Source organism: Arvicanthis niloticus, chromosome 20, assembly GCF_011762505.2.
Source record: "Arvicanthis niloticus isolate mArvNil1 chromosome 20, mArvNil1.pat.X, whole genome shotgun sequence".
In the NCBI taxonomy this organism is placed as follows: Eukaryota; Metazoa; Chordata; class Mammalia; order Rodentia; family Muridae; genus Arvicanthis; species Arvicanthis niloticus.
In genome coordinates, this window is record NC_047677.1 from 32072215 (window position 1) to 32096101 (window position 23887).

The 23887-nt window shown below is 43.9% G+C and overlaps 1 long non-coding RNA gene across 2 annotated transcripts; it reads right to left on the minus strand.

Annotated features, from left to right (window-relative positions):
- Positions 1-1191: 1191 nt before the first annotated feature.
- On the minus strand, positions 1192-22394 carry LOC143435265 (uncharacterized). 2 transcript variants are annotated; one of them, XR_013105402.1, is made up of 4 exons: positions 22186-22394; positions 14479-14797; positions 7191-7264; positions 1192-3845 (listed from the first exon to the last, which is right to left on the minus strand). It is a non-coding gene; the product is annotated as an uncharacterized LOC143435265 (long non-coding RNA). The 2 variants fall into 2 exon arrangements; XR_013105403.1 differs by lacking the exon at positions 7191-7264.
- Positions 22395-23887: the final 1493 nt, after the last annotated feature.

The following is a 23887-nucleotide window of genomic DNA, read 5'->3' on the forward strand; positions in this document are numbered from 1 at the left end:
TTATGACTCATAATGTAAATATCTGATATGTGACTGTGAAAGGGGTCATAGCCCACAGGTTTGAGAACTGATGGCTCCTGCAGTCTCTAGACATTGGGATCTTGTTATAGACTTTCCAGGACCCAGACTGGCTGGGTCTGAGATCTGGCCTCTGTTTGGGTCCTAGATGAATGTCTGCATCAGTTCATCTTCAATCTGTCCTAAGACCCGAGGGGCGTGGGGTAAGGTCAGAGGGACTGTCTTCAGTGAGGAAGTCATGGAAACATGGACACTGGGCTGACTTTGAGGTCCTGTCAAACTGGCTTAGAGAGGGCTGGTAGAAAACTTAAGAGGACAGCAGAGTTTGTAGGTCTATGAGATTAGAAGCAAAAGGGTTGCAGAAGAACCCAGCCCGTAATTGAAGTAACCAGCTATTGATGATTCTAACATCAAACAACATTATATAATCTAACAACATTATAATACTGGCTTAATTCTCTTCCATTTATGGTGAGCCGAGGAGAAAGAGATACTAGACCACAATACGGAGTCCACCCCTCCATATAAACGAAATCATTTTGGGGCAGTAGCAATACACTCAGATCTATGTGTATGAAGCCAGCCTCGTTTACCAGCCTGCTTTACAGAGAGTTCCAGGACAGCCAGGACTATACAGAGGAACCCTGTCTCAAAACTAAACCAAACCAAACCAAAACAAAACACATCATGCTTTCTGCCTGTACTACTGTTTGACAGCCTGAGTTCACGATGTTCATTTTGTTTGGGTCTTAGTATTTCCTATCAAATTTCTAGAACCGGGGATTTTATAAGCCAGTTCACCATTGGTTTTTATGAGTTGTGTACGTTTTCAAACTTTCTGGCATCTACATTCTGCTTTCCTTCTTCTCTCTCTCCTTCCTCCTTCTTTCAAAGTATCTAATAACTCTGCTTTATCATCCACTTTTTTTTTTTCATTTAAAACTTTTTTCAATAGCTATGTCACCTTAAAGTGTACACTGAGGGAAGCTACCTAAATATAAGTCAGATAAATCATGGGCAAAATAATTTGCAAATATGGGAGAGTATTAGATCAGGCATAGGTTTGTGTTTTTAAAAAGTATGTCCGTTCAAACACATGGGGCAAGACCGTATAGTGAAGGGGCCACTCTGTGAGCAGACGAGGGTTACATAAGCAACCGAGACTTCTAGAATGACCTTCAACATCTTTGGCTTACAGAATATCTTCTGCTAGACACCTAGAGTTGTAAATAATTGAGGCCAGATGTGTAAAAGAAAAAAAAAATGGATTCCATTTACTTTCCCACCTCATTTATTTCTGGAGCAAGTCGGACAAGTAAAACTAGTCCACGTGTCGCAGCCACAGGGGGTCTTTGTCTCTTCATTTGATAGCAAGGCTGTCTGTGGATAACGGGTATCAAAAACATCTCAGAATCTGAGAAAGCGTATGAATGAAAAAGATGAACAGACAGGAAGGGCAGGACGGCTCCTGGCTTACTACAGAGGACAAGATTTATTGTAGATAAAAAGGAGAGCATAGCCAGAGGCAGGGACATCTGGGAGAGTCCAGACCCTGAGCCAAGTCATGTAAAGAGAGGGGAGGGGAGGGGAGAGAGCCAGGAGAGTAGGGTAAGTGACAGGAGCCAGGTAACCAAGTAGCTGGATTATATAGAGCAGGCAACTGGGCAGCCTTAGTTTAGGGCATGGTCTGCCAATATTACGCTGTAACAGGTAGGTACCAAGGGATGCTCAGAAAACCTGGTGGCCAGGTTCACTTGGATATATTAAATAGGCAACTCAGTTAACTGTTAGTACCAGGTTTAAGACTGAACATTGTATGTAGCCTTTTCTACAAGAAATTAATGTAGCCAGGCAGTGGTGGCCCACGCCTTTGATCCCAGCACTTGGGAGGCAGAAGCAGGCAGATTTCTGAGTTCGAGGCCAGCCTGGTCTACAGAGTGAGTTGCAGGACAGCCAGGGCTACACAGAGAAACCCTGTTCCGAAAAAAACAAAACAAAACAAAACAAAACAAACAAACAAAAAAAAAAAGTTAATGTAAACTATACATTAGAACCAGTGTAGAAACCAGATTGTTTTAAAAATATGTTTGTCTACATGAACATGTGTATATGTATAGCCAGTCTTTGCTAATTTGTGGGCTCTTTTTTTTCCTATCCTTTGTCCCCCCCACCCCATTTCACCCCTTATAACTAGATAGAAGAGAAAGAAGGATAGAGGGGAGAGAAAAATAGAGAGATCATTGAACCTAATTTCTCCTTTCTTCCTTCTTTGAACATGACTACTAACAAACCACAAAGCCCTCTCCCTGCTATAACCACAACCCCACCTATCAGGGTTCTAGCATTTATAAACCCTCTGAAAAATTCCCAGAATTCCAAATGTCACACAATTGCAGAAACTATCCGCAGCTGGCAAAATCATACCCCTACTAGAACACGAGGCAAATCATAGTCAACTGCTGTGAAGTACCCCATATCCCCACACCTAGGATTAAAATGAAAATACATTATTATTATACATTATTATTATTATTATTATTATTATTATTATTATTAATTAGTTTTGTTTTTATTTTTCGAGACAGGGTTTCTCAGTGTAACCAGCCTTGTCTGTCCTGGACTCGCTTTGTAGACCAGGCTGGCTTCGAACTCACAGAAATCCACCTACTTCTACAACCCAACTGCTGAGATTAAAGGCGTGTGCCACCACGTCCTGCTGAAATCTATTGTTAGAGCAGTTTTTAAAATGGTCATTTTTTTTTCTCTATCCCTGCTGGCTCCCAAGTAAAGGAGACACAGACTATAGGATTTCTTTCATCAAGCTTTGCGGCACCATGTCTGAGCAGTTACTAATCTATCACAATCCTCTGAGCTCATCTGGCTACCTCCCAGCCAAAATCCCCAAGATACTTGCATCTTAGTATTGATCTGGCTCCCTCTGCTCCAGGTATGTTCTCAACATGTCTCCTGGACACTTTCCTCCGGGCAAATCCTCTCTCCCCCTCTTCTGCCCAGAAGGGATCAGAAGTCCAGCCTATTCTCTCTTCTGCTCAGCCATTGGCTGGTCAGGTTTTATTGACAAATCAGAGAATAAATGGGGAACAATCTTTACACAACCACTAGACTGGAGATTCTTAGAATAAGCATCACAATGCCATGCCCAGGTTACAACCAGTTAATAGGGAACAGAGAAATCAGCATTTGAACAATACAAGGACAATTTTATACAGTGCACAATAACATTATGCCTACATAGTATGTCTGTGTTTTTTAAAGAAACCAAAATTCCAGAATTCTCACCATATGTATGTGGTGCCCGAAGATGGCAGAATAGAAAATCTGATCTCTCAGGGACAGAGTGATGGTTATTTGTGAATTGTTCAATGTATGTTGGGTTGTAGTGTGCATGAGTCCTGTTATGTGGGTCCCGCCTGTCTCATCACATGGCTAGGGCCTCTCGTGAGGACAGAGGCTCGGGAATTTGACTGTGATCACGCCACACTGTCACTGGGCGGACATCGGGTTATGTAAAGCCACAGGACTCTATTCCTGTGAGGGAGCAGAGTCTGAGGTCCCTGAGGGAACTGGATCTCAGGACTGAGAACTAAAGGTGTATGGGATGGACTTGCCAGCAGCTGAAGGGGGAGGGGAAGACCACGGGAGGAGAGCTCTTGGTCACAGCTGCTGCTCGATTGGCTGGGTCACAGCTGGCTCGGCTTTCTTGCTTGGGTTGGGTGTCTGTGTGGCTGGAAACAGAGTTCTTCTGTGGAAGATTAGGTAGCGGCTCTATAGACAAAGGCCTGCTCCACTGTTCCCCATGGCAGACCCTGAAGAAGAAAAATAGTCCATGGTCTTAAGATATTTATTGTCATGGCGGAAAATGGATGAAAACTATACCCCCGGTATTTTCAGGGCGGGCCTGAGGTTAAATACCTTTTGTAAGGAGGAGGGTCTGGGAAGGAACTTTAACTGGCTACGCCCCTCTGGCCTTTAGGTATCTCATTAGTATGGAGATCTGTCTTGAGGCTCTGTGGCCTGTAGTAACACTCTTTACTCATGGAGGGGCTAGTGGGCGTTGTCCTATGTGACTGAAGGACCTCACTCTATGAAGATCTTTGGCCTCGTGTCAGGAGCCTGGAGTTTGGGAGCATGGCGAAATGCATGCTGTTCCTTAGGATCACGTAGGGTTTCCGGCGACTCCTAGCTGGTGCTTGACCAGAAACCATGCTGTCCTTTCATGGTCCTACATGGGTGCTGGGATCTGAACTTTAGTTATGAACAGACAGCAAGCTCTGTCCATTCTATAACCACTACCTCTTCCTCCTTTTTTGATCTGCCTCCTCCCCTTTGAGACAAGGTTCTCCCTCTGTAGGCTTGCCTGGACTTGAACTGTTATGTAGACCAGGGCAGTTTAGACCATGTAATGATCCTCTGGCCTCTGCCTCTCATGCATTGGTATTAAAGGCATTTACCATCATACACAGCAAGTTGTTATGTTTCAAAGAGTAGAAAGGAAAATACATATAAAAATAATATTTGGAGGCTAGAGAGATGGCTCAGCGGTTAAGAGCACTAACTGCTCTTCCAGAGGTCCTGAGTTCAATTCCCAGCAACCACATGGTGGCTCACAACCATCTGTAATGGGGTCTGATACCCTCTTCTGGTGTGTCTGAAGACAACAACTACAGTGTACTCATATACATAAAATAAAATAAATCTTAAAAAAAAAATATTTTTTTAGGAGATTCCAAGTATAGGATATTGTATTAAAGCAAAACAGCAGCCCTACTGTGTTAAATAGCAGCTTCTCACATAATGTGATTTTCTCCCCCTTCGGTGAAGGTTGTCCTTTTCAGTCTGCCAACTCCCCTATTGCATTGATAATTATGCATAGTCAAATCGTTTTCCTAAGAAAGGGCAATGAGTCTTCTTCATGCAAATGGCAGAGCCCTACTTGGCTGGAGTTCTTCCGTCTGGACAAGCTATAATGTGGATCTTAACCTCTGACCACATTTGGAAAGTAGCCAAATTAAGACAGAAAAGTCTGATCTTGTTAAAAACCACAAAGAGAGTTCATGGCAAAATCATATGAGAAAACAGGGTTCATGAACTCGCAGTGGTCACGCCTTCAATCTTTGCCTCTGTTCCTTATTTTGGAAATTATATCAGAATTTGTACATTTTTTTAAAAACAGATATCTTTATGTTATCTTTGTATGTGTACATATAAGTGTTTTGCCTGCATGACTGTCTGGGCAGTACATACCTACATGGTGACCTTGGAGAGTTAGATCCTCTGGAACTAGAGTTAGAGACGACTTTGACTTACCCTGTGGGAGTTGGGAATCTTTTTTATTTCTTCTGTTAATGTGGAAAAATTTAGAAATTTTTATGCTTTTATTCCATGACTAATTTGATAGTGCAATGAATTCTCCAGTAGGAACCAGAGGCTTAGATGTTTTTTGTTGTTATTATTATTTATGATTTATTTATTTTATGTATATGAGTACACTGTCACTGTCTTCAGACACACTAGAAGAGGGCATTGGATCCCATTACAGATGGTTGTGAGCCACCATGTGGTTGCTGGGAATTGAACTCAGGACCTCTGGAAGAGCAGTCAGTGCTGTTAACCACTAAGCCATCTCTCTAGCTCATGACTTAGATGTTTTTTAAAAATTAAATTAGTAAAAATACTTTTTATAATGGAAATTGATCCTTTTGATCTTCACTCAGCTTCAAGAATCCTAAACAGAAGTGGTCAAAATGAAGAGAAAAACTGACCATGGAGTTCCCGTTCCCAACTGATGTCTCCACAACAGTCCACAGTCTTCCGTGAGGACCAAAGACTCAGGGAACAAGGGAGACCAGAATATCTACTTCAAGAATAAGAAAGAAAGAAAGAGAGAGAGAGAGAGAGAGAGAGAGAGAGAGAGAGAGAGAGAGAGAGGAGGAGGAGAAGGAGAAGAAAGGGAGAGAAAGACAGAGGGAGAGAAGGAAGAAAAAGAAAGAGAGGAGTTCGAGGCCAGCCTGGTCTACAGAGTGAGTTCCAGTACAACCAGGGCTATACAGAGAAACCCTGTCTTGAATATCAAATAAAATAAGCATAAAAAAGGCAGCCTTCTAGACAGGACTCCTCATTCATAAAAGTTCGAAACAAACTGAGGAGTTACTGACAATTCCAGGAACTAGGCTCTTTGGTCAAAAGTGGTGATGATTTTATAATTAAAAATACTCCGGGCAGTGGTGGTGCACACCTTTAATCCCAGCACTCAGGAGACAGAGGCAGGTGGATCTCTGAGTTCGAGGCCAGCCTGGTCTACAGAGTGACAGCCAGGGCTACACAGAGAAAATATCCTGTCTCAAAAAAAAAAAAAAAAAAAAAAAGAGGATTAGAGGATCAGCACTGGATCAGCACTGGATCAGCACTGGATCAGCACTGGATCAGCACTGGATGTTTTTCCATCTGATGGCTCACAGCCATCTATAACTCCAGTTCCAGATCTGATGCCTCCTCCCTCCTCCAACTCCCACACTCACACATAAAACAATAAAAGAATTCACATAAAATATATATGTAGATGTGAATACATTTTATTATGATAAAAATTAAAATATTTTATATACTTATATGTTTTATATTTTAATTTATATAAATATTTATATATTATACATTTAATAATCTTTATATTTAATTTAAATATATAATTTTTATATATTATGAAATAATAACATATATTATTTTATACATTTCAACCTATTCTAGTTACTATCTTTGTTCCAATCAACTCATCGTTTGTCAGTGGGAGGCACTTCAGGCTGGCCACTGGATCCTTCTGCCATGGTTTTTGTAAGTAAGCCTGTATAGTTTATATCTGAAGTGGTAAGATATTCTGAACATATCATGTCTCAGTCTGGACTTGAAATTGGCCATCTTCCTAGGGACTTCCAATCCCTTCCCACAGGAAGTAGTATTGGGGATGACAGGCTGATTACTGCGTGTTCCCTGACACCAGTTGGGACATTATTTTTAGGCCTTAAAACAGACAGAGATAGAAATGTTTTTAAGATGAAACATATTCCTAGCACAGGGAGAAGAACACTGGAGGTGTCCAATGCCCTGGTCTGCTGAGCCATTTTCTAAAGACATCGAACAAGCAAGGAAGCACTCACATCTGAGAACAACTGCACAGCAACAGCATCAGGCCAAGGTGGACGTTCAGATCAGATTGGAAGGACAGAAGGACCTAATGAGGAGGAAGTATTGATGAGTGTCATTTGTACTCTGGGAATGGTAGATGGTGAATTTCTGGATAAAGTCTTGACAGGCCTGAGGTGACCACAAGTGTATTTGCATTCTCTTTCTCTCTCTCTCTCTCTCTCTCTCTCTCTCTCTCTCTCTCTCTCTCTCTCTCTCTCTCTCTCTCTCTCTCTCTGAGAAGATCTTACTGTGTAGCCCTGACTGGCCTGGAATTCAAATTGTAGACCAGGTTGCCTTGGAGTTGCAAGTATCAGCCTACCTCTATTACCTAGAGGTGGTACACACCTGAATTTCTTTGCTTTCTTATTTAATTATGTTTACATGTGTGGATGCTTCCCCCTTCCTATTTGTCTATGATTGACATGAATTCCTGGTACTGGAGGAGGCCAGTCCCCTGAGACTGGAGTTACAGACAGTTGCAGCTACCATTCAGGTGCAGGGAATCAAACCTGGGTCCTGTGGAAAAGCAGCCAGTGCTCTTAACCACTGAGCCGAGCCATCTTTCCAGCCCCGTTTGTTTGTTTTTGTTTGTTTGAGAGATTCTCACTATTTAGCTCTAGCTGGCCTAAAATTCAATATTCAGAGCAGCTGGACCAAGAGTTGGAATCAGAGGCATGTGCCACCAACCCCTGGGGCATTTTTAGCTGAGACCTCAAGAGGTGATAAAAGCAATGTGGGAACCCAGAGTAGCAGAAAACAAAAGAATAAACAAAGAGAACAACAGAATTCGGAATCTGTCCACCATGTGTAAAGCTTCTTCTGTCAAGGCTTTGTTTCTCAAAGAAACCAGCTCACATCTTTATAGCACTGTAGCCTGCAGCTCCCAAAGTGCCTGGAATTGGAAGGGAAGAGAAAGGCTGCTCAGAAGTCCTGTTTTAACCTCTCCCTCCTTGACCTTCAACAAAATTTTCCGCGTGGAACAAAATGATTCTCACCTCCTGGAATTGTTTTCCAACTAGCATTTTCTTTAGCTTTCTCCTTGGAGCCTACTACAGATTCATGAGGCGTGGATAGATGAGCAGCGTAAAGCCCATTGGGTCATAGAAGTGCTGGGGCTTTAAGAACTTTGGCCTGTGGAGAGTCACTTGCATTGTCCCTTGGAAGTATTTTGAAATCAGTGGAGCAGTTCTTGGACACAGGCAAATAAGTATGCTGGGGGATCCAAGAACCAAGAGAACCCGTAAAAGCATAGGAGCAGGTTGGAAGACTTATTTCTCTAAGGAAGGGTGTCTTAGTTAGGGTTGTGTTGCTGTGAAGAGACACCATGACCATGGCAACTCTGATAAAGAAAAACATCTCATTGGCGCTGGCTTAACAGGTTCAGAGGTTCAGTCCATTATCATCATGGCAGGACAAGAAGGCATACAGGCAGATGCAGTGCTAAGAAGGAGCTGAAAGTTCTACGTCTTGATCCCCAGGCAGCAGAAGAAGACTGTGAGCTACACTGAGTGTAGCTTGAGCACAGACAACCTCAATGCCTGATTCCACCTTGATCCATTTTCTCCAACAAGGCCACACCTCCTGATAGTGCCAGTCCCTAATGGGCCAAGCATTCAAACTGCATGACTCTATGAATGAGGGGGCCATTCCTATTCAAACCACCACAATAGAATTTTCCATTTCCATTGAATTATGATGTTCACAATAGGATATCGAAGGTGACCAACACAAAGACTTATAAGCATCACTGGATATATTCCAGCATGGATACAGATACTTGTGGGACAGTAGTGGCCCAGAGTTATGGAAGAAGGGTGGATGGAGCTTCAACAGGAGGATGGCAGGAGTTGGCTATCACCCTCTTCATAACCTGGTTCCATAAAGCCAGCTCTCCCATCATCAACCCTGGCAGCAATTTATTTATTTATTTATTTATTTATTTATTTATTTATTTATTTGGTTTTTTGAGACAGGGTTTCTTTGTGTAGTCCTGGCTGTCCTGGAACTTACTCTGTAGACCAGGCTGTCCTGGAACTCAGAAATCCGCCTGCCTCTGCCTCCCAAGTGCTGGGATTAAAGGTGTGTGCCACCACTTCCCAGCTAGCAATTTATTTTCCCTGACTGTCACAAGGCTTCTCTCCTTGTTTGACTTTATAAGGTTTCTCCGCCCAGCTCCTGGGTAAGTAGATCAAGTTTCTTCCAACACCCCTACCCTGGCAAATGGTACATGGTCACATACACATTGTCCCAAAGACCTTGGCTATTCACCAGGGGCATAAATACCCCTTTCTCCCTGCCAATAAACGAACCAGTTCCCCAAAGCTGTTCCTGGGTGTGTTCTTTGCCAGGGCAGTCATCACAGACAGACAGACAGACAGACAGACAGACAGACAGAGACCCGGCTCTGTATCCATCCGAGCACGTGACTAAGCTTCCCTCCTAGCCCGGCACACAATTGGCCTGGGTACCCCACTGGAAAATCCAACACAGATACTCCTTTTCTTTCTCCGTGTACACTGAGACCTGCTTATGGCTTTACAGAGCTCTTATGACACGACCGTCAGCAAATGTCTTCTGGCAGATGGTGCACAGCTGGAGTAGGGTTGGAGGATCTTTCCCCTACATTCCATTCCCTAGAGTAAGGAGATGGCCCTGAGTGACTGGTGGCTTGGCCTCTGTCAGTGACCAAGACCCAGTGACTGCTGTTTGAACAAAGAATGAGACTTCCCGGGCAACAGAATCAGCCCAAATAAACATTGCAAATATGGGTACAGTAAGTACGCTGCGAGTTCAGTGGTGGGTATATAATAAACTTCTTTCCTCTAGCGCCCAATACCAGATGGTAGAATAAATAAATGAGTTACAAGCAAGCCTCTTTCCATGTTATGGCTGTGGGATTGAAGATAGGAGATAATTCCATTAATCAGTCACCCAAAGAGTTGTGTCTCCTTGGTGTCCTGACCCAGAAGTGGGTATCTCTCTCCATGACTTTCAGAGTCCTTTGGTGATAAGACAGTTCTGGTGCTAGGGAATATAAATTTGAGTTTTATTGCTGAATTTTCTGGCAGTGAATTCACAAAAGCCTCTGGGTGTCATTTCACTGTATCACTGCCTGGCATTTAAGGATGGTTGAAGGACTTGGGAGAAATTAAAAACAAAACAAAAAGTATCATTGTTTTAGTCTTCAAACATATTTCTAAGTAAACCGACTCATTAGAATTCAAAAGGAACTTTAAAATTCAGCCCTTAGACTGCAACCTTTCCCAGACTGCAGAACACTCTTCATTTTCCTGACACATTAAAAATTACTCCCTGGGGCTTGGGCCAGGGAGATGGCACAGCAGGTTAAGATACCTGCTTGCAAGCTGATGACCTGAGTTCTATTCCCAACACCCACATGGTAGAGAGGACAGACTCTCACAACCTATCTTCTGACATACACACAGGCACACACATGCACACACATACACAGAGAGAGGCACACATAGGCATACACACACATGCACACACACACACACACAGAGGCACACATAGGCATACACACACAGAGGCACACATAGGTACACACACACACACATGCACACACACAGAGAGGCACACAGAGGCATACGCACACACATGCACACACACACACACACACATATTTACCCATACCCCTGAAATAAGTCAAAACAAAACAAAAAAAAAAGGCACCACATTGATAACTCTTCTATTTTTATTATTACTAAGGACTCAAGGATGCACTCAGCTCTTAAACACTTGGTCTGAAGATGCTAACAAATACAACCTTCCAAGGCCAGATCATGCCGTGATCCCAAGGACACATAATGGAGCTTTCTCACTAGATGGGACATTAGGATCCTACATTATTCAGGCAGTTAGCTCTAGAGGCAATAGTTAAAGAATGATCTCTAAGACCTGCATATACTGAACAGTGGTCAATTCTAGATCAGAGGTTGTAAACAACAGCCATACATTAAAAATTAAAATCGGGAGAAAGGGAAATAATTTTAAAATTTTGATGCTGAAGCCAACAAGATGGCTGTGTGGGGAAAACATTTGCAGAGACAGCCAGATGACCTGAGTCCAATCTCTAGGACCCACATAAAGATGGAGAGAGAAAACTGACTCCACAAAGTTGTCCTCTGACCTTCACGTGTGCATCATGTCATGCAAGTCCACACACACCCATCACACATACACACACTAATGGTGATGAATACAACAAATTTAAATGTTAATTAGACTTTAATATTTACCAACTATGTGACCTTACGCTTTCTGAACCCCTTAAATAAAGGTTTGACTAGAGTATGAAATATAAAAATGGGTGTAAGCTAATTTCTTCTCCTGCTGAAATAATAGACTGAATTCACACAGCCTTGTTAAATATGTTGCTAAGCCAACAGCGAAGGGGTTCTTTTTTTGTTTGGTTGGGTTTTCTGTTTTGTGGTGGTTTGAATATGCTTGGCCCATGGGAAGTACTATCAGGAGGTGTGGCCTTGTTAGAATAGGTGTGGCCTTTTTTGGAGTGGGTGTAGCCTTGTTGAAGGAAGTACTGCACTGTGGGGGTGGGCTTTGAAGGCACTTAGTGCTCAAGCTCCACCCTCTGTGGCAGAATAGCCTTTGTCCTGGCTGCCTTCAGATCAAGATGTAGAACTCTCAGCTCCTCCCACACGATGTCTACCTGGACGCTGCCAGGCTTCCTGCCATGAAGATAATGAAACTGTAAGCCAGCCCCACTTAAATGTTGTCCTTCATAAAAATTGCCTTGGTCATGGTGTCTCTTCACAGCAATACATCCTAACTAAGACACAGAGTTTCTGTGTAGCCCTGGTTACTCTAGAACTTGCTCTGTAAACCAAGTTGGCCTCAAACTCACAGAACATCTCCCCCCCCCACACACACACCACCCGGGGCGCCACCATCTGCCTCCCAAGTGTTTGGATTAAAGGCATGCACCACCACTGCCCAGATAACAATAAAGTTCTTTACAACCGCCCACGAACTACCTTCATTCTCTCTACATATATGTAAATAATTAGCATGTTATAGCAGGGTCTTCAATGAGATAACAGACTTACTTGTACAAAGGCCAATCACATAGCACAGACTGGGCAACAGTTCATTGATTGTTATTTTGTAATTGCCTACTGCATTTTACTTAATGTTACTTCATGAAGCAGATGAGAATTTCTGAGGTTTTTTGGTTTTGTTTTTTGAGGGTTTTTGTTGTTTTTTTTTTTTTTAGGGTGGTAAATTTCATATTATGTGGAACACTTTTCCATGAAATCCAAACCTTTTCATAGGGGGTAATTAGTAATATTGTAAATCTACCAGGCAATCTTCATATGTGTGAACAAAATTATCAAAAGGGAAGAAAAGAATGGACTTATCCTCAAAAACACCACCCTGTATGTCACTGAGGAGGGAGGAAGAGACAGAAAGTGCATCTTATCAGCCAATGGGAAACAATGATCAATTCCCCGATGCCATATTTGATGCCTGTTTTCTTGTCTACCCACTGCAGACAAGATCTGGGATAGCATTTGGAAGAGGAAGATCGATATTATCTGCAGGACAATCCTTCAGTTCCATTTATACTGTATTTCTGTAGAAGGCTGGATTAAGCCTACCAGGGAAAGAAACACGTCAATGCCCTTCGTATCAGATGAGTGGACTTCCTGCCAAATGGATGTGACCATAGGCCAAGGGGGAGCCTTCCGATCAGGAAGGCAGCAAAGGGCAAGATGACACCAGCTCTCTTTACAGGCTTGCAGCTGATTAATAATGCTGTTGGGATTTTAAAGGAGGGTGACTGCTTCAATGATGTCATCCACTTAGCAGCAAGCAGCATCTTGCAGCCATACCTGCGGTCAGATTGAGGTCACAGAGCACAAGGCAGATACTCAGTTACCAGGGAAATCTTACTCTTTTCCTCAATTACTTGACTTGTGCAAAATCTAAAGCTATTTGGTCTCTGTTCTGTTCGGATAAATTACAATTGCATGTAGCTTTCTAAGCTAATGGAATCAAATTTTCAAGGGAAAAATAAGTGATCTCATTTTATTTTTATCTTATTTCATTGTTTGAGACAAGGTCTCATGTAGTCCAGGCTAGTCCTTAACTTTTAGCTGAGGATAGCCTTGAGCTCCTGCCTCTGGCTTTCAGATGCTGGGAACATGTTGTTATACTACCATAACTGGATAAAAAGGGATCTTTTTCCTTTTTTACTATATTCATTGATTAATACAACGAATATTTATTGCAAGCCAACGCAGTGTTCACCCCCAGTTTGCCTCACCTCCTCCACCATTCAAACTCAGGTCTTTTAGATGAAGCTCAGTGAGATCTTGTTTTATGGGTCATGTGACAATTGTCTTAAGATGGCAACTGTATACTGAACATACAGTTGATGCTTCCAATGGCTTGAAAGTATCCTCTAAAGTTCCTGCTCTACAAATCTAATCCCACTTCCAACAGTGTCAAGAAGGGGACTCTTCAAGAGGTGAATAACAGGAAGTCTCTGTTCTTAAGGATTTATACCATTAAAGCAGGAGTGGATTTGTTGGGTTGGTGAGGTGGCTCAGCAGGTAGAGGCACTTGCTGCCAAGCCTGACAGCCTGAAATTGATACCCCAGGACCCTCATTGTGGAAGGAGAGAACCAACGCTTGAATATTGTCCTCTGTACTGTGGCACATGCACACACACACACACACACACACACACACACTTGTACACACCCACGCAGGACATAAATGAGATAAATTAATATAAAGACCTAATTTGTTATCAGTGCAGTTCAGATCTCCGTTTTTTTCCCTGTTTCTCTTTCTCACTCCTTGCCAGAGGGAATAAAGGTATGTGCTAAGGCTGAGCTATACCAGAATCAGAAACAGCTTTTTTCAGTAAATAGCACAATATTGGGGTTCACAGTGTGATCAAATATCCTGCAACAGGGTACATAGCAAGTTAAAGGCTAGCCAGGTATACATGAAAGCCTGTTTTAAGAAAAGAACAAACAAAAGGAGGAAGAAAGAAAGAAAGAAAGAAAGAAAGAAAGAAAGAAAGAAAGAAAGAAAGAAAGAAAGTGAGTCTTGGGGTGTAGTGACTTGGGTTTTGTTGGGGGGCAACAACAAATTTGCAACTAACAGGAGACATAGGCGGGCAAGTAGATACCTGTGACATTTTAAAGGCTAGCCTGGGCTACATAGGGAATTCCAGGACAACCAGAGCTACACAGTGAGACCATGACTTACCATAAAGGGGGGCGGGGGAGGAGAGGGAGTTGTATTTGAGCAGACAGTGTTCTTTCAGCTCCATTATCTTGATTAGTCTCAAAACAATGTCATGAGGTTGATGAAGTCTTTTCCATTTTGAAGACAAGGAAACTCAGAGGTGGTCTGTGACGTGTGCTGTGTATACATCACCCAGTGGGAAAACGGCAGCTCTAGAGATGAAAGAGACCTGACCCTTTGGTTGCCCTGGTCCTTTAAAATCTTCCAATAGAATGCATTAAGGCATTGATCAGTCAATGAGACATCTCCCTTTTACACCATGGTCCGGCAGTGCCCAAACCTGTTGAATAGAGACAATATTGTTATTGAGCTGAAGAGTCGTTTCCTTCCAAGAGTGTGTCAAAGCCTGTAAGATTAAAGTGAAATCAAGTTCATTGGGAGGTCTCCTTTTTAATTAGTTTGCTCTGGGATTTCATAACCTCTCTGGAAGCAGCTCTACATTCCATCACAGAGCACCTTGAAGCTCGGATGGGGGACCCTTGTGTGATTGCGGTTAGCCTTGAGGGTTGGGATAATTGAGGCATAGCATCATTACTGGCCTGTGATAAGGTCTCACTTTGTTAGCTCAGAGGACACATTAAAAATTAAAGGGCTATTTAAAAAGTAAACTCCATGACACATCCCTATGTAGGTCAGTGAATAAATACCTAAGAATACAAACGGGAAAAGCTGTTCTCCTTAGCAGCCCTGATTCATTCCTGGATTTGGGTCAGGCCTCCTTAACAACTTTAATGACCTCTCTCGACATGCAAGGTGAGAAATTCAGAATTCAGAGGGGAAAACATAAGAAGGAACCTTGAATCATTTAGTGTGAATTTGATTTAAATTTATTCCACGGAAGGGAAGCTTTCTTAGTAATGAAGGGAAAAAAGACCTGGACCCAGCTCCAAAACCTTTATAAAGATCCTTTCTCCGAGGCTGAGTATGGTGGTACACAGCTGTGAAGGAGGCAGAGACAGGTAAATCCTGTGATGTAGAGGATAGCCTGGTCTATATTGTAGGCCACTCAGGGCTACATACTAAAGACTCTGTCTCCAAAAATAAATTAATAAATAAAATCCATATTTAAAAAAAGTTATACTAGTATTTGGGGCACATTGTTTAGGCTGTTTTGGTTAAAACAGGGAGGGAGGCCCATTCTGCCTGATAGTTCCACCACATCTCAAGGGCTTAGGGACAAGGTGCTATTTGCTGTTTCTCTCTTCCCATCCTCCTCCCCTTTCCTCCCTCTCTTCTTCTGACCAGATTCGAGGCCAACCTGGTCTACAGAGTGAGTTCCAGGATAGCCAGGGCTACACAGAGGGACTTTAAGAAAAACAAACAAACAAAAACAAAACAGAAGAGAGATAAAGAGAAAGCGAGAATGAGAGAGAATATTTATTTAAACTGGGTAGTAATGGTGCTTGCTTTAATCCCAGCACTCAGGAGATAGGAACACAGATCTCTGTTAGTTTGAGACCCACAGAGTTTGGTCTATAGAGCAAGTTTCAGGACAGCCAAGGCTACACAGAGAAATCCTGTCCAAGAAAAACAACAACAACAACAACAACAAAACATAAAACAAAACCAACAACAGCAAAAAAAAAAAAAAAATTATTTTTGCATGTGTATAAAAGTCTTTTCCCTGTGTGTACATATGTGTATCATGTGTGTAGCTAGTGTCCTTGGAGAACAAATCCCCTGAAACTGGAATTACAGATAGTTAGGACCTACATACGGGTGCTGGGTATTAAACCCTGGTCCTTTGGAAGAGTATCCAGTGCTCCTTACTGCTAAAAAATCTCTCTAGTTCTGCTGGTTTCCTGAGACACTACATTGCATGGTGGAAAATGGAGAAATCTCCAAGAGGAGAAACGAGGTCCTGGGCGAGAAGACTCTGCGTCGCTCAGGTAGAGACCAATGGTAAGGGTTAAGATGCTAGCGATAGCGGTTGTCATAAAAGATAAGGATGAGAAGGAATCTGTTTGCTGGAAGTGTAGTCGGGTGTTGGGGAAGGGGGTGCCTCTGCGGCTCAAGCCCTCCTGAGGGACCAGCCACAAGATAGAATAGTATAGAGTTTATTCAGAGCATGGGGGGGGGGGGAGCAGAGAGGGGGGTAGAGACGGGGGGGGGGGTGGTGGCGGGAAGAGGCAGGTCATAAGCATGTGGAGAGAGAGGGGGGAGGGGAATGGAGAGAAATGGGGAACAGAAGCAAGGAGACAGAGCAGGAGCAAGAAAGCAAGAGAGTGAGGAGGAGCAAGCAGCCCCTTTTATAGTGAGTCAGGCACACCTGGCTGTTGCTAGGTAACTGTGGGGCGGAGCCTAGGAAAAAAAAAAAAACCTAACAGCTGTAAAGGAGGAAGAAGTTGTGGAGAAAGTGTGCTGCTAAATTCTGTGTAGGGGTTCAGGAAAAGAGGAAATCAAAGACTGATGTGTTTATAAAAAGATAAATATGGGATATGTTCTATGGGTGTGTGGTGTGGGGGAAAGGGGTGCCTTTGCGGGCCCATGCTGAGGCATCCCTTTCCCCTGAGGGACCAGACACATGATGGTATAGTATAGAATAGAGTTTATCCAGGGCATGGGGAAGGGAGTTAAGAGGATAGTAGAGGCAGAGAGAGGGAGAGAGAGAGGGAGGGAGGGAGAGAGAGAGAGAGAGAGAGAGAGAGAGAGAGAGAGAGAGAGAGAGAGAGAAGAGGCCGGCCATGAGCACGTGGAGAGAAGGAGAAGGGAAGGGGGGCGAGGGCACAGAGGGGGAGCAAGAAGGCAAGAGTAGGGGCAAGCAGCCCTTTTATATTGGGCCAGCACTTAAAAAAAAATTGTTTATCATGTATGTGAGTACACTGTTACTCTCTTCACACACACCAGAAGAGAGCATCAGATGCCATGACAGATGGCTGTGAGACACCATGTGGTTGCTGGGAATTGAACTCAGGACCTCTGCAAGAGCAGTCAATGCTTAACCACTCTCCAGCTCCACAAAGACATTCTTTGGGTCTTCACCTAAGTTACCGAGAAAGACTTAGAGAAGCAGTATTTGTAAGAAAGATGTAAGAAATCCGACTCAGAATTTCTGACTCGGAACTCAGATTAGACTGAATAGTTCCAACGGGGTGGAGGTTTATTCAGGAGATAAGGCAAAGGTGGAGAGAGGTAGGTGGAAGCAGCAAGGGGTTAAGAGGGCGAGTGGGGGGGGGGGGTCCTGCCTGTTTTATACGGGCGGTGACGTAGTATCTCCCAGGTAAAGGTGAGATAGCCAGGTGGATTCTGGGAGTGTGCGGCTGTTGCCTTGGCAACGATGTGGGAGTCGCCTAGAAGTGATATCACTGAGTTCGGAGCCTGATACCAACAGTATTAGCATAAGAGAGAGCTAGATTTTTCTTTGTCTTTTTTTTTTTTTTTTCCTCTTTTCTTTTCTTCCCATGTTACCCAGATTGGCTTTGGCTTCAAATTTGATAGGTAAGAGAAGGTAACCTCGAACTCTTGGCCTCCCTGGCTCTCACCTCCCAGGTTCTCAGTTTATAGTGCGTCTGCTGGGGATTAAACTCAGGGATGCACGCATACTAAGCAAGCATTCTCCCTCCTGAGTCCCACTCCCAGCCTCTAACTCTGGTTTATACATGATGCTTTTTTTTTTTTTTTTGGTTTTTCGAGACAGGGTTTCTCTGTGTAGCTCTGGCTGTCCTGGAACTCACTTTGTAGACCAGGCTGGCCTCGAACTCAGAAATCTGCCTGCCTCTGCCTCCCAAGTGCTGGGATTAAAGGCGTGTGCCACCACTGCCCGGCCTAGATGATGCTTTTTTTTAAGATACCCGTAAGCCTTCCAGCTGAAGTTGGTTCTGAGAATCAGAACTGGGGCTGAGGGCTCAGGTCCTTTGAGCATGCAGACTCTCAGTACACAGCTCGAATTCTAATCTATGCTTTTGTGGCTCTAGGAGAGTTAAGGTATCTGCAGGATAAGAGTCCCTCACACCTGAATGTTTGGAGTGCAGACAGCCAGGCTGGTATTTCCTGTTTCTGACTGTGTTTACTTGCTTGCAAACCCCAGGACCTCTTGGAAACACTTGAATTGGAATTCCAAGGGTGGCTCAGCCTGACTGCAGGAGGGCACCCAGATCTGTCCCCTCCTTCCTTGATGGAGGCTCTAGGTGCTGTGTAAATATCCTGAGAGCTTGGGTTTTTCATACCAAATCCCTGTCTGTTTGTCTCCTCTGCTGGAAGGCAGATCACTCTCACAGCAATGCATGAATAATAAATTCACACACTGGCCTAATCCCTCATGCAAGATTACCCCCAGTAAATGACAGGCATACATGGGTGACTTCTAGGGGCCCTGCTGCCATGGGCGATTTACCTCGTCTTGCACTATGACTAAAGCAGGACACCATATTGTGAGACCACTCAAGCTATTCTGAAGAGTGATTGTGTGGGCCGGGTGTGGTGGTACACCACTTTAATCCCAGCATTCAGGAGGCAAAGGCAGTCCGATCTCGGGATCTCTGTGAGTTCCAGGTCAGCCTCCTTACTGGACAGCCAGGGTTGTTACACAGAGAAACTTTGTCTCAAGAAACAAAACAAAAACAAAGAAAAAGATTGTGGAGAGGAGCTCATTCTCAGCCATAGGAATACATGAGACACTGCCTTCAAAATGAAAAGGTTTTAAAAAATAAGAAAAAAAGATGAAGCCGGGTAGTGGTGGCGCATGCCTTTAATCCCAGCACTTGGGAGGCAGAGGCAGGCAGATTTCTGAGTTCGAGGCCAGCCTGGTCTACAGAGTGAGTTCCAGTGGGACAGCAGAGTGAGTTCCAGTGGGACAGCCAGGACTACACAGAGAAACCCTGTCTCAGGGAAAAACAAAACAAAAAAAAACAAAGATGGATGAGTGTCACTACACTGGGGATGATTTACTATATACCAATGCATAGCTGATTCATTCTTAAAGAGAAAGATACTGTGCATATGAACAACTTTATTGCTAGTAGTCCCTGTTTGAGGATGTAAAAGAATCCAAAATAAATTTGCTCAAAGCTGGCAAGATGGCTCAATAAACTTGCTACCAAGCTGATGACCTGAGTTTAATATCTTTCTCTCTATCTCTCTCTATCTCTCTTTCTCTTTCTCTCTCTCTCTCTCTCTCTCTCTCTCTCTCTCTCTCTCTCTCTCTCTGTTTTTTTTTGTTTTTGTTTTCTCTGTGTAGCCCTGGATGTCTTAGACCTTGGTCAGAGATACACTTACTGATTAACTGAGTTTGATCCTCTTAAGCCCACAGTGTACTCATACACATAAAACAAATAAATCTTTTTTAAAAACTAAGTAAGCCGGGTAGTGGTGGCACATGCCTTTAATCCCAGCACTTGGGAGGCAGAGTCAGGTGGATTTCTGAGTTTGAGGCCAGCCTGGTCTACAGAGTGAGTTCCAGGACAGCCAGGACAACACAGAGAAACCCTGTCTTGTAAAATAAAATAAATTAAATTAAAATTTAAAAAGCCGGGAGGTGGTGGCACACACCTTTAATCCCAGCATTTGGGAGGCAGAGGCTGATGGATCTTTAAGTTTGAGGCTAGCCTAGTCTATAGAGTGAGTACCAGGACAGCCAGGGAGTACACGGAGAAACCCGTGTTTCTCCGTCAAACATTTGAGAGGTTTTGTTTACAACTTTATTACCAAAATTCCTTATTATCCTCAAGGACAAAAAATTGTGAAAGAGAGGTTATGAGACTTTAATATCTTTGTAACTCTCTGAGTGTGGGAAAAACAGCTATTGGTGCTTCTTCCCTGATTTTACAAAAACTCTAAAAAAATGGCTTTTTAAACTAAAAAGGGGGGGGAGAATTATACCCTCCAAGATCACCAAAAGCACATCTTGCTTTTGTGTTATTTGTCTTAAATTTTCTGCAAACTGATGTTAAAGGTCAGTCTGCAGCAGATTGCCACTGGCATCCAGTCACTTCCAGGGTCTAATGGAGAGACCCCCTAACTAATTCTTGGAATGGTCCTGACCCTGTCTTAATTTGGGGTCGTGGATCAGTCTGTATTTTTTCAGAAAAAGAAAATGGAGCCCGATGGCTGTCTGAAAGATTGGTCTGTCAAGTGGACGCAGATCTTGAGCCTAATAATTATGATTCTGATAATGAAGAATCAGATAACAAATCTAGTCAGAGTGTGTTAGCCATGGAAGACCATGAGACTCTAGATAAGGTTGTTACTCTATCCAGGGTGTTCCCAAGTCTCATCTCCGCCCAACCTAAAAGAGGGGACTTCCGCCCCTAGACCAAGCAGAGAGGGGCCACCCAGAACCCCCTCTGTCTGGCAATCTGAATTCTTGCTAAGGCTGTGAGACGAAGCACTGCAAGGGAATATAAATAAAAGTTAAAAATATGTTTCTGGGTTCCCTGAGGGACAAGCCTGACTGCATAGGGGTTGATGTCGAAAGTATCCCCTCTCCAGGAAAAAGACATCGGGACGGGTATGGCCCTCAGGCCTTACTGGACAATGACAGGAGGACTGGAGCCATTACAAGGTCCCCTTTAATTACTGGATGTCAGGCCTCTATCCCCGCCTTGGTAAGATTAGAATTGCCACGGTCCTTCTATACTTGGAGAAGAGAGGAGACATGAGGGACAGCCCTGCTTAACTCTGAAGGCCTAAAATCAGCTATAAGCCTAAAATTCAGCAATAGGCCTGGCTTACTTGCCTGCTCAAAGTCTTAGGTCTCCATGGAAAAACACTGAAACAGACAGACATTGTAAACAGACGGCTTTTGTTGAAATCTACCAGCCTGAGTAGTCATAGACTTTGTATCTGATCCCTGTCAGTCAGCAGTTGGATGAGATACTAAAAGAGTTCCACCTTCAACCTTATTTCCTACTCGGCTTGGATAATCATATTGCTGTTAACTTTTGAACCTTGTGTCTCAAGCAGATAAGTTGCCTTCACACAAAGATCTCTCCCAAGGAGCCTGGCTACTTGGTACCTCAGATGGGATGAAATCATGTACCCAACACAGCTGCTTCTACTGGACCTGTTCCTCCTGACCTATCCTCAGATGGGCTCCATAAACCCTGGACAGCAGGACACAGCCAACTCTCCTACATCCCCCATACCCATTCTTCTAGGTTCCCCCTAGAGACACGTCGCCCCCAGTGTCAGCAGGAAGTAGCCAGATACCACCACGACGACCCTATTCCTGCTTCACCTCCCTCTTTTCTTTTTAAGTTAACCAAAACGGGGGAAACTGTACTCTCCCCCCCATGAGCAGGACTGAGAGACCTTGGTTGCCACAGCAAGGTCAAGTGACGGGATCTAGGTGGAGTTACCCACCTTGGATGCCCGGAACACAGCAGAACTGCCCCTGGGCTTGCCTTGAGACATCTCCGGCCATGACCTGGAATGGACTATGGATTATCCCACCCATCTGAAACCAGGAGGGGTTGTGGGTTGGGTCTTCCCCTTTAAATTGAGAGCTGAACATTAAAGCTTGGGGCCTTGATCAGAGAACTTTGTCTTGGCCTCATCTCTTCTCGCCCTCCTTCCCCTTTCATTCCCAGCCCCCCTTTCAGGTGAATCCAGTTGACTTGTGGCCGCGGGCGGCTACACCCATCTTAAAAAAAAAATAAAACAACAACAGGACCTTTAGAGTTAAAGCACATGCAAGACCACTACTGACACACCTGTAATCTACTGACTCACCCGGGAGGTGGGGTGATCCACACCCTTGGTATGTGAATAGCCGTTTTGGGCTGGCCGCCAGTTAAAACCAAAGCAAGCCTGCAGCTGAAATTCATTGCACTCATTATCCCCAATCCCCCAGCCCCATCTAATGATTACAGTTAAGTAGGCACAGGTGTAGTACAGTAACTTAAGTGACAGGGATCTGCGAGTGGTGCTTGTTAGCGTTTTTTGTTGTTGTTGTTGTTTTGTCTAAGCTCCTCCCCACAGTTACCTGGCAACAATCAGGTATGCTCCGCCCCACAGTTACCTAGCAACAGCCAGGTATGCCTGACTCCCTATAAAAAGGGCTGCTTGCCCCCTCCACTCTCTGTTACTTCTTGGACCCTCTCTGTCCCTTCGCCCCTCCCCCCCCTTTTTCTCCACATGCTCCTGGCTGGCTTCTACTCCTCTACTCTCTCTCTCCCTGCCTTTCTCTGCCTCTACTACCCTCTCAACTCCTCTCCCCATGCCCTGAATAAACTCTATTTTATACTATACCGTCCTGTGGCTGGTCCCTCAGAGGGAAGGGATGCCTCGGCACTGGCTTGCAGAGGCAACCCCATCCCCCACACATCACCAAAACATATTCCTCCTCTCTATCTTTTTATAAACACAAGAGTGCCCACAGGAGAAAATAAATAAATAAATCTTTAAAAATGAGAGAGAGGGAGAGAGAGAGAGAGAGAGAGAGAGAGAGAGAGAGAGAGAGAGAGAGACTTAGAGTTCTATGGGCGTTTTCCAGAAGAGAATTATTTATTTAATTTATTCATTTATTTATCAGACTCCTTTCTTTTAAACTGCGGTGTGTCACGTGGTGTCCCGCAGTACGCCCCTTTCTCCAAACAGCTTTACTTGCAAATGTTCATTGCAGTGAGTCATTGGTGTGGTTCGAGACCTCTGGCTTCTGCTAGGTTGTTAATACTGGATCCTCACAGGGACTCCTCTAGGACATCCCGTTTCTGCCCGGTGTCATGGAGATTCTACAGCGTTGGTTCTGTAGGACTGGCCCCTTCACAGCTCTAGCAGTTTATACATGGGGTAGATGTTGGGGTGAGCTAACTCAAACCCCTGGATCTGGCCTTGAATGGTAACTGAGTTTGGTGAGGCCACCAGATGAAAGACTTATTTTATTTTGAATTATGTGTGTATGCATGGGTGGTTTGGGCGATGTGCGGGTCCCTGAGTAGACTAGCGCTCTTGGCTCTATGGAGCTAGTGAGGTAAGAGAAGTATGAACTCTTTTTTTTTTTTTTTTTTTTGATAGGGTTTCTCTGTGTAGCCCTGGCTGTCCTGGAACTCACTCTGTAGACCAGGCTGGCCTCGAACTCCGATATCCGCCTGCCTCTGCCTCCCAAGTGCTGGGATCAAAGGCGTGCACCACCACTGCCCGCCAAGTATGAATTCTTAATTTCGGAGCCATCTCGCCAGTCCTTAGAAAAACATTTTAAACAAACAATCCACGGAATTTTCAATCTCTGTGTTAAGACCCTGAAAAAACAGAGGTTAAGATTGTAGATGAAGACTCATTTACACTAGTTACTGTATGTTGTTTTCAGAAGGCAGCCTTATGGCAGAACACAAGAAATACTTTATATCTTTTGTTTTCCTACCAGGAACAGTTCTGAAGTTCGGTGGAAGGAAGGATGGTGTTTTCTTTACACCAAAGACACTGAACTCTGCTG